Raw genomic sequence first — 7,682 nt, forward strand, 5'->3', positions numbered from 1 at the left:
GAGTATAAGCCCATTTACACAAATCCAGAAGAGCCCATTGGGCACTTTTAAGCTTTGGGGGCTGTTGGAATTGAGGTTTTCTTAGAATGTGCCAGTAGCTGGGATGGTGAGGAAGTGGTTAGGGACTGTGCCATTCTCTATAGTACAATTTGTGATAGTCGAATTTTGGTTGAGAGAGTGGCACAGGGAAGAGTTAGCTGCAGTATTATTGGCCCAATACCAGGAAGGAGCCTTGGGCCACTAGTCTAGGTCTGTGTGATTTAAAAATAGCATTCTTTTACATGGGGTTTCCTCACCCCACTGAGTGTATCTTGGACCCATCTGGTCAAGACATTCTTCCCCTATCACTTCTGAGGAGAGGACCCAGCTCTGGGGTCGACTCTCTTTGTGGCAAGCCACCATGTGGTTCCACTGGAGGAGGTAAAAGGCATCTAGGCTCTTTCCCTTCCAAGGCCAATGTTCACTTGTGTACTCCTCTACAAACCCAGCATTTAGTGACACCAAGTTCATGAGCTACCCTCTCAGCTAGGTCAACAAAGAGATTCTTCCCTGGGTTTTGGCCCAAGGTGGTCTTTAGCTGATCATACATTTTTGGGCTTTGGGGCCTAGGAGACAGTGTAGGCTTAGGTGCGGTTGAATTATGCAGCCATTGGACAATTTCTCTGATTGCTGGGCTCTCTGCATGGTTATGGACCTTTCCTCTGCTTGAGGTCCATCACCAACACGCTCAAGTTTCCCCTAATTTTTCAGGTTTGGCCAGATTGGCCGTTCTCAGATTTAACCTTTATGTACCCATCCAATATTGGAATCCCCAATGAGTGCAGAGTGTGGCATTTAGGGAACACCCTTTGGGTAGGCTGGTTATGGAAGTGAAGCCGGTGGCAATGTTGGACCCTATCCTGTACCTTTCCATGAAATGAGTACAAGGAGAAGAAGAAGTAAGGAGACTGGCGCCACACACGTGGTGGAGTAGGAGGAGAAGGATGCCATCCTGATGAGATGTTGTCCTCAAGCTTTTGCCACACATAGATTAGTCAGCTTCCAGTGTGACCAAAACGGGGCCGACATCTTACCCTTGGTCTGTCTCAGTCAGTGTTTTCTTCCAGAGAGTTGCCTTGAAGGGCACAGAAGAGTCTGGAACACATTCCCACTCTGCAGCTGCAGGTTTAAGTCTGTGATGTACCCAGGGCATTATTTCAGCAAACTTAACTGCAGTGGAGATAGAAAAAATGACAGTGCTTCTCCACAGGGGTTATAGGGGCTGAATGTTCTACTCTTTTACCCAGACAGAGTCTCCTGGCTTAAAGGAATGAACTTCAGTGGTTAAACTAACAGGGAGCCTTTCCCTAACCTATTGGTTGAGAGTCTGGAAGGTGGTCCCTAGTGTCTGAAGCTATTGTCTCCGAGTCAGTTCACCTATTTCCTTGAGGTCTACTCATAGTCCTTTGATGAGTAGTGATGGCCGCCCATACAGAATCTCGGAGGGGGAGAATCTAGTCCTCTTGGTTGGGGCTGACATGATTCTTAATAATGCTATGGGGAAGGCTTCGTCCCTATGTAGATGTGCCTCCTGACATAGTTTTTCCAACTAAGTCTTAAGGGTCCTGTTCATGCGTTCCACCTGTCCTGAACTCTGTGGTTGATAGGCGGCATGCAATTTCTATTTAATATTTAAATTCTTGGCTGGTAACTGTACTATTTCTGCTAGCCCGTTATCTGAGTCAATGGTAATTGGTAGGCCAAATCGAGGAACAATTTATTGGAGGAGTAGTCTGGCTAAGTCTTGGGCATTTTCAGTTGGGTGGGGTAAGCCTCTAACCAACCAGAATAGGTGCATACAAGGACCAAGAGATACTTGAGGCCCCGTGATCGAGGCATTTTAGTGAAGTCTATTTTGAGTTCCTCAAAGGGGGTTCCACCAACACTTTGGACCCCCAGTGGGGCACACGGTCCTTGGCTGGGGTTGTTGTGGGCACAGACTTTGCACTGTTCACACACCGCTCAGAAGATTCTAGAGAGCCAGGGGACATAGAAGCACTGGCTCGGAGTGGTTTTGAGGTCAGTGTGACCAAGGTGAGTCCTTTGGTGAAAAAGCTTGACAAAAGCTGGGGCTAGGGTCCCAGGGACTGCAATTTGCCCGTCCTTGAACTTCCACTATCTACTAGGGAGGAGGCTCCCCTCTTCAGTCTTGAATGAGGCTTCTTCTTGAGGCAAGTACTTGGGGTCCCATTTGGCTAAGGGACTGGGAAACAAGGAAGCAGTGAGAGCTGTAGGGCTGGCCATTTCCTCAGCTGCTGCCAGTTTGGCAACATGGTCTGCCCTGCAGTTACCCCGGGCTGTTATGGTGTCCCGTTTTGGATGTCCTCTGTTGTGCATGACTGCTACTTTCTCAGGGGCCCACATGACATCTAAGAGTTCTAGAATTTCCTTTCCATATTTTGTCTTTTCTCCCTGAATTGATTAGACCCTTCTCTTTGTACAGGGCCCCAAGTACATGGAGGGTGGCGAAGGCATACTTAGAGTCAGTGTACATGTTAGCACACACTCCTGCTGCCAGCTGAAGGGCACAAGTCAAAGTGATGAGCTCTGCCTTCTGTGCTGAGGTTCCCCTAGGCAGAAGTTTTGCCTCAGTGGTGGAATGTAGGGTCACCACAGCATATCCTGCAAGGCGTTCTCCTCTCCTCACAAAGCTGCTACCATCTGTGTAGTATTTCACATCAGGGGCCTTGAGGGGCTGGTCTGTCAAGTCGGGTCAGCTGGAAAACATTTCATCCATGATTTCAATACGATCGTGGTCTGGCTGGCCAGGCCCAACAGGTAGCAAGGTGGCTGGGTTCAAGGTTTGTACTAAGTACGAAGGGTACAAGGTTCTAGATGGATGCGTGGATTCTCGCATAACATTCCTTGGTATCTGACCATCCAAGCATTAGTTAGTAAATATTGTCCCTTGTACTCCAGTAATGTTATTACTGAATGTGGTACTCGAGCTGTCAGTTCTTTCCCTATAGTCAGTTTATTGGCCTCTGACCACAAGGAGGACCATGGCTGCAAATGCTCACAAGCAGGGTGGCCAGCCCTGGGTGACAGAGTCAAGCCGTTTAGAGAGATAAGTCACGGGGTCGTAGCAGTTGGGTTAAGACCCCTACTGTGACACCCATGCACTTGTGTACATACAGAAAGAAAGATTTGGTTAAGTCTGAGAGTCCTAGTTTGGGGCATTAGTGAGTGCCCATTTGATTTCTTTAAAGGCCTTCTGTTGTGTAGATTCCCAGAGTAGGCACTCCTGTTCTCCCCCCTTTGTGGCTTCATAGAGGGGTTTGGCCAGGATGGAGACATTAGGTATCCAGATTCTGCAGAAGCCAGCTGCTATGAGGAATTCATGGACTTGTTATGGGATGGTAGGGATGGGAACTGAGCAGACCATTTGTTTCCTTTCTGGGCTGAGTTGGCATTGTCCCTACGACAGGTGGAAGGTGAAGTATTTGACTCTTTCTTGGCAGATCTGAGCCTTCCTTTTAGAGACCTGTAAACTGCTTCCCAGAGGAGATTGAGTAGATGTGTTCCTTCCATGCATTCCTCATAGGTCTTTCCTGCTAAGAGGTGGTCATCTACATACTGGAGTAATGTACAGCTGTGTTGCTTTGCTGGGAAGGCCTTTAAAATTGAGGCTAGAACTGTCCCAAAGATGGTCAGGGAGTTCTTGAACCCCTGAGGCAGCTTTGTCCATATTAACTGGCCCTTGTTTCTGCTTTTGGGGCTTTCCCATTGGAAAGCAAAGATTGGTTGACTCTGAGGAGCCAGGTGAATGCAGAAGAAGGCATCCTTGAGGTCCAGACAGGTGAAATAAGCTGCCTTAGTGGAGATGAGGCCTAGGAGGGTATACGGGTTGGGGACGACAGAGTGCAGGGTGACAGTTGCCCGATTGACTGCTCGTAAATTTTGGACCAGCCAGTATTCATTGGTCTCTGGCTTCTGAACTGGCAGGAGAGGCATATTCCAGGATGAATGGCAGGGATGAAGAATTCCATACTTTAGAAGTCTCTCTAAATGTTTTTGGATCCTCATTTGTGCCTTATGGGGAATGAAATACTGTTTTTGGCAAGTTGGCTCAGCTCCTGGTTTTAACTCTACCACCACTGGAGGAATGTGCTGGGCCATTCCTGGAGGGTTGTCTTTAGCCCACACTCCGGGCACCTTGAAGGGGAGCTTGGGTCTCTGTTGGGACCCTTCTATGAGACTATAGTGGCTCCACTCTTCTCCTTGGGGAACCATGAACGACATGATCCTTGCTTTTGGCCTCCCCAAGGTTAGGGCTGGTTGGCCACGTGTGTCAAAGGTAATTTGAGCCTGTAGTTTTCCTAAAAGTTCTCATCCAATCAGTGCCATGGGGCAGTCAGGAGGATATAGGAATTCTTTTCCTCTTAGGTTGCACCGGCAGGGCTGCAGGAAGGGGCGACAGACTTGTTCCCTGGTTGCTCCCATAATGGTAGCTTGTTTTTGAGAAAGGGGGCCCACAGGCTGAGTTACAACTGAGTGTTCAGCTCCAATGTCAACCATAGTCAATATGTCGGTCCCCCGACTATCATTTGGACCACAGGCTCCTGGGGGCCTAGAAGAATGGAGCTCAGTCTGGCCTAGTGCTGGCAATACAGGCTTCTTTTTCTTCAAATGACCTTGGGAGGGTGCCAAGGCTTGGGCAAGGAAGACCCTACAGTTCTTCTCTAGGCAAACTCTCAACCAAGGGGTTCGGGTGCAAAGTATTGCCTCCTAAAAATAGATACAAGGGAATTGGTCTGGGTGGTCAGGTTGACCAGTAATGGCTTGAGAGATCTTTGCAATGACTTCCTTATCAAGTGCTCCTTCTGCTGGCCACCCAATGCCAAAAGAGGACCAGTCACTCTCACAAAGGGTGCTGAGTTTCTGTGGGGTGAGTTTAATTCCGTAATTTTCTGAATAACCCTTTTTGAAATTATTAAGCATACAATATAAAGGTGTTTGTTTATTCTGTTGTCCACCCATTCTTACACCCGTGGTTGGTGTCACACATGCACTCAGAGATTCGCTTCACCCAGCTCCAGCTCTGACCACTCCTCTCACAGGGATCTTTCAGGCGCCTTTTAGCTATTGGTGGGTCGGTATAAACCCCCGACTCGGATCACTGGAATAGACTCCTCACAGAGACCCAGTGACACCACCCTGAGCCGTATGAGGTTCACATTGGAACCGTAGATAGGGACTCAACTCTCGCTTTGGAGCAAGGCCACATCTCAGTCACATGCAATCACACAGTAAACACACTCCACCCTCTGCCCTATGTATTTGAGAGGTCACAGTTTCCTCTAACAAATGTAGAGTAATTGGGTGACCTTGGGAGTTGATCAGACTCCCCTCTGTTCTCTAAAGGACAGGCTGTTCCTGGAACCTAGATCCTTACCACTCAGTTGGGCGGTGCTCCTGGGCTGGTTCCTACGCCTCTCTGGGTTCTGTTGTGCTCTTGGAGCCACTGCCCTGGTCCACAGGAAGAGTTGTCCTCCACCACAGACAATAGGTCTGCTGGCGCACCAGGTGAAGTTCACTCCTCTCAGCATCCTGAGGGCCAGACCCTGAAGATAAGGGAGGTGAAAAACTGCCATCTCTGCATCTTGGACAAGCCCCCAGAAATGTTGCAGGATTCTTAAACGGAGAGATGGGACAATGAGGCTATAAGCAGGAAGCAGCGTTTACTGATGCTGGCACTGGCTCAGAGGATTCTTATCCAAAGGCTGAGCCCCAATTGTAACATAATAGGTAGTTTTATACAGTCTTGTCAATCCTATATAGCTAGAGATATAAGGAAGAATGTTGATCGGTTGCAAGCTATGAGAAAACTGTTGTTAGCTAGAGTCCTTGAGTTGGGGGCAGAGGGAACAGTCAGGAACGAACTTGTTTGAGCAAGAAATAGCCAGGTAGGGTCAGGCTGCCGCAGCATCCCTCAAAGATTTATTTAGATTTGTCTTTTCCTTCACTTTGTAACAGTTCTCAGTGTTGCTCCTCTTGATGTTTTTGTCAACTATGCCCTGGAATGCATACAAAATGTCTCTGACAAGGGCTGCCCTACTAACTTTCACAGTACTATGTGCATCCCCTTTTCTTCTTGGCCTTGTCTCGTAGTGAGAAACAGTGTTAGGAATACCTTTTGAGGTAGTGATCTATAAAGAAGGTTGGTTTTCAGTTAAAGTCCATGTAAATTGTGACCCCAACTGCTGTTGAAGATAGTCTCCTAATCCTAGAATTTGTTGAGACTGTTCTGGAGAAAGAGATTGTAATGTAGGCATTGGGCCATTGAGAGCATATATGCTTTAACTGTTGTTGCCACTGTTTTCCATACTGCCAAAGCTCTGCGCAGACTGAGTTCTGTGATCCTGGTGGTAATGGGAGAGTCTGAGGTCTGGCGTAATAGCAGAGAGCTGGGTGAGCATCTCTTGGTAATGCTTGAGCAAATGACATGGCTTAGCTAGAGACCTTGTTTGGCTGCTTACATGGATCTTCACTAAGACTTAGCAAGAGGTAGAGAATTGACCATTCATTTTCAAAACTCCCTGTGAATGAAGTTTTCTGTGGAGTTCTGTAAACAATGCAATATCTGTTTTTCTCCTCTGTTGATTAAGTTCTTTCTCGATTTTTTCAGCTACTAGAAATTCATCTCTCAACAGTTGAGTCAAAGCTGCTGCCAATAACAGGCACAGCACTGGAACTGCTGGGCTGCATCAATTTTGCTCTTACTAAGGATCCAGCGGCACAGGTTTTGCAGCAGGACGTTAAGCGGCTTCTGGTCGGGGGTTGCCATCCTCACCCGGGTCTGCTCACGGTGTCCCCTGCGGAGCTTCCAGCTCAAGCTTCCTGCCCCGAGCCCGGCGTGCTCAGAAGGCCCTGCCATAACCTGTCTCCTGTGCGCTGTCAGGAGGGCTCCGGATGTCCCCAAGGGCACCGCTGGCGAAAAGGGCGCTATTTTAACGGATGGTCTGAACCTTTTGATGTGACATAATAAGAAGCATATCACCTCCAATGAGATATTCTTGCCCCTCTTCCGGGGGGGGGAAATATATATATATATATATATATATATATATATTTATATATATATATATATAAAAAACTGCTCTATATATAAAAATATATATATATAGAATATATATATATATATATATATATAGAGAGAGAGAGAGAGAGAGAGAGAGAGAGAGAGAGAACGTTAATTTAATCAAGCATCGTCTGGAAAGTCAGGAAACATGGAAGCTAGAGAAATGTTAAATGTAATCATAAGGATGCAATCAACACAATCCAATTTATGGGAAATTTATAGGAGCAATAAGTTAAGACATGTATCAGCCAAAAATTTCTCTGCACTCATGTTAGGTGTAATAATGGAATTCTGCTTATGTTTTATTTTGTTTTTATTTGAAATACATGTTTAAAATGTGTAGGTTAAACGATAGATTAAAATACTTCTGGAAAAATAGGGATGGGGAACAGATACATGAAACAAAAATGGCAAAATATGATATTTGTTGAAGATGATTGCTAGTACATAGGATGCATTTCATTTTTCTCTTTAATGTTTTATTTGTTTAAATTTTCATAGTAGGAAGCTAAATAAAATAAAAGACCTTTCACTTTGACTCTGTGATTCTACTCCAGAGGAT

The 7,682-nt window shown here is 46.5% G+C and overlaps 1 pseudogene; it reads right to left on the minus strand.

Moving 5' to 3' along the window:
• Positions 1–5,951: 5,951 nt before the first annotated feature.
• LOC120591461 (gamma-tubulin complex component 3-like) lies at positions 5,952–6,826 on the minus strand (annotated as a pseudogene).
• Between the last annotated feature and the right edge of the window lie 856 nt (positions 6,827–7,682).

The sequence above is a fragment of the Pteropus medius genome, unplaced genomic scaffold, assembly GCF_902729225.1.
Source record: "Pteropus medius unplaced genomic scaffold, Ma_sr-lr_union100, whole genome shotgun sequence".
Lineage (NCBI taxonomy): Eukaryota > Metazoa > Chordata > Mammalia > Chiroptera > Pteropodidae > Pteropus > Pteropus medius.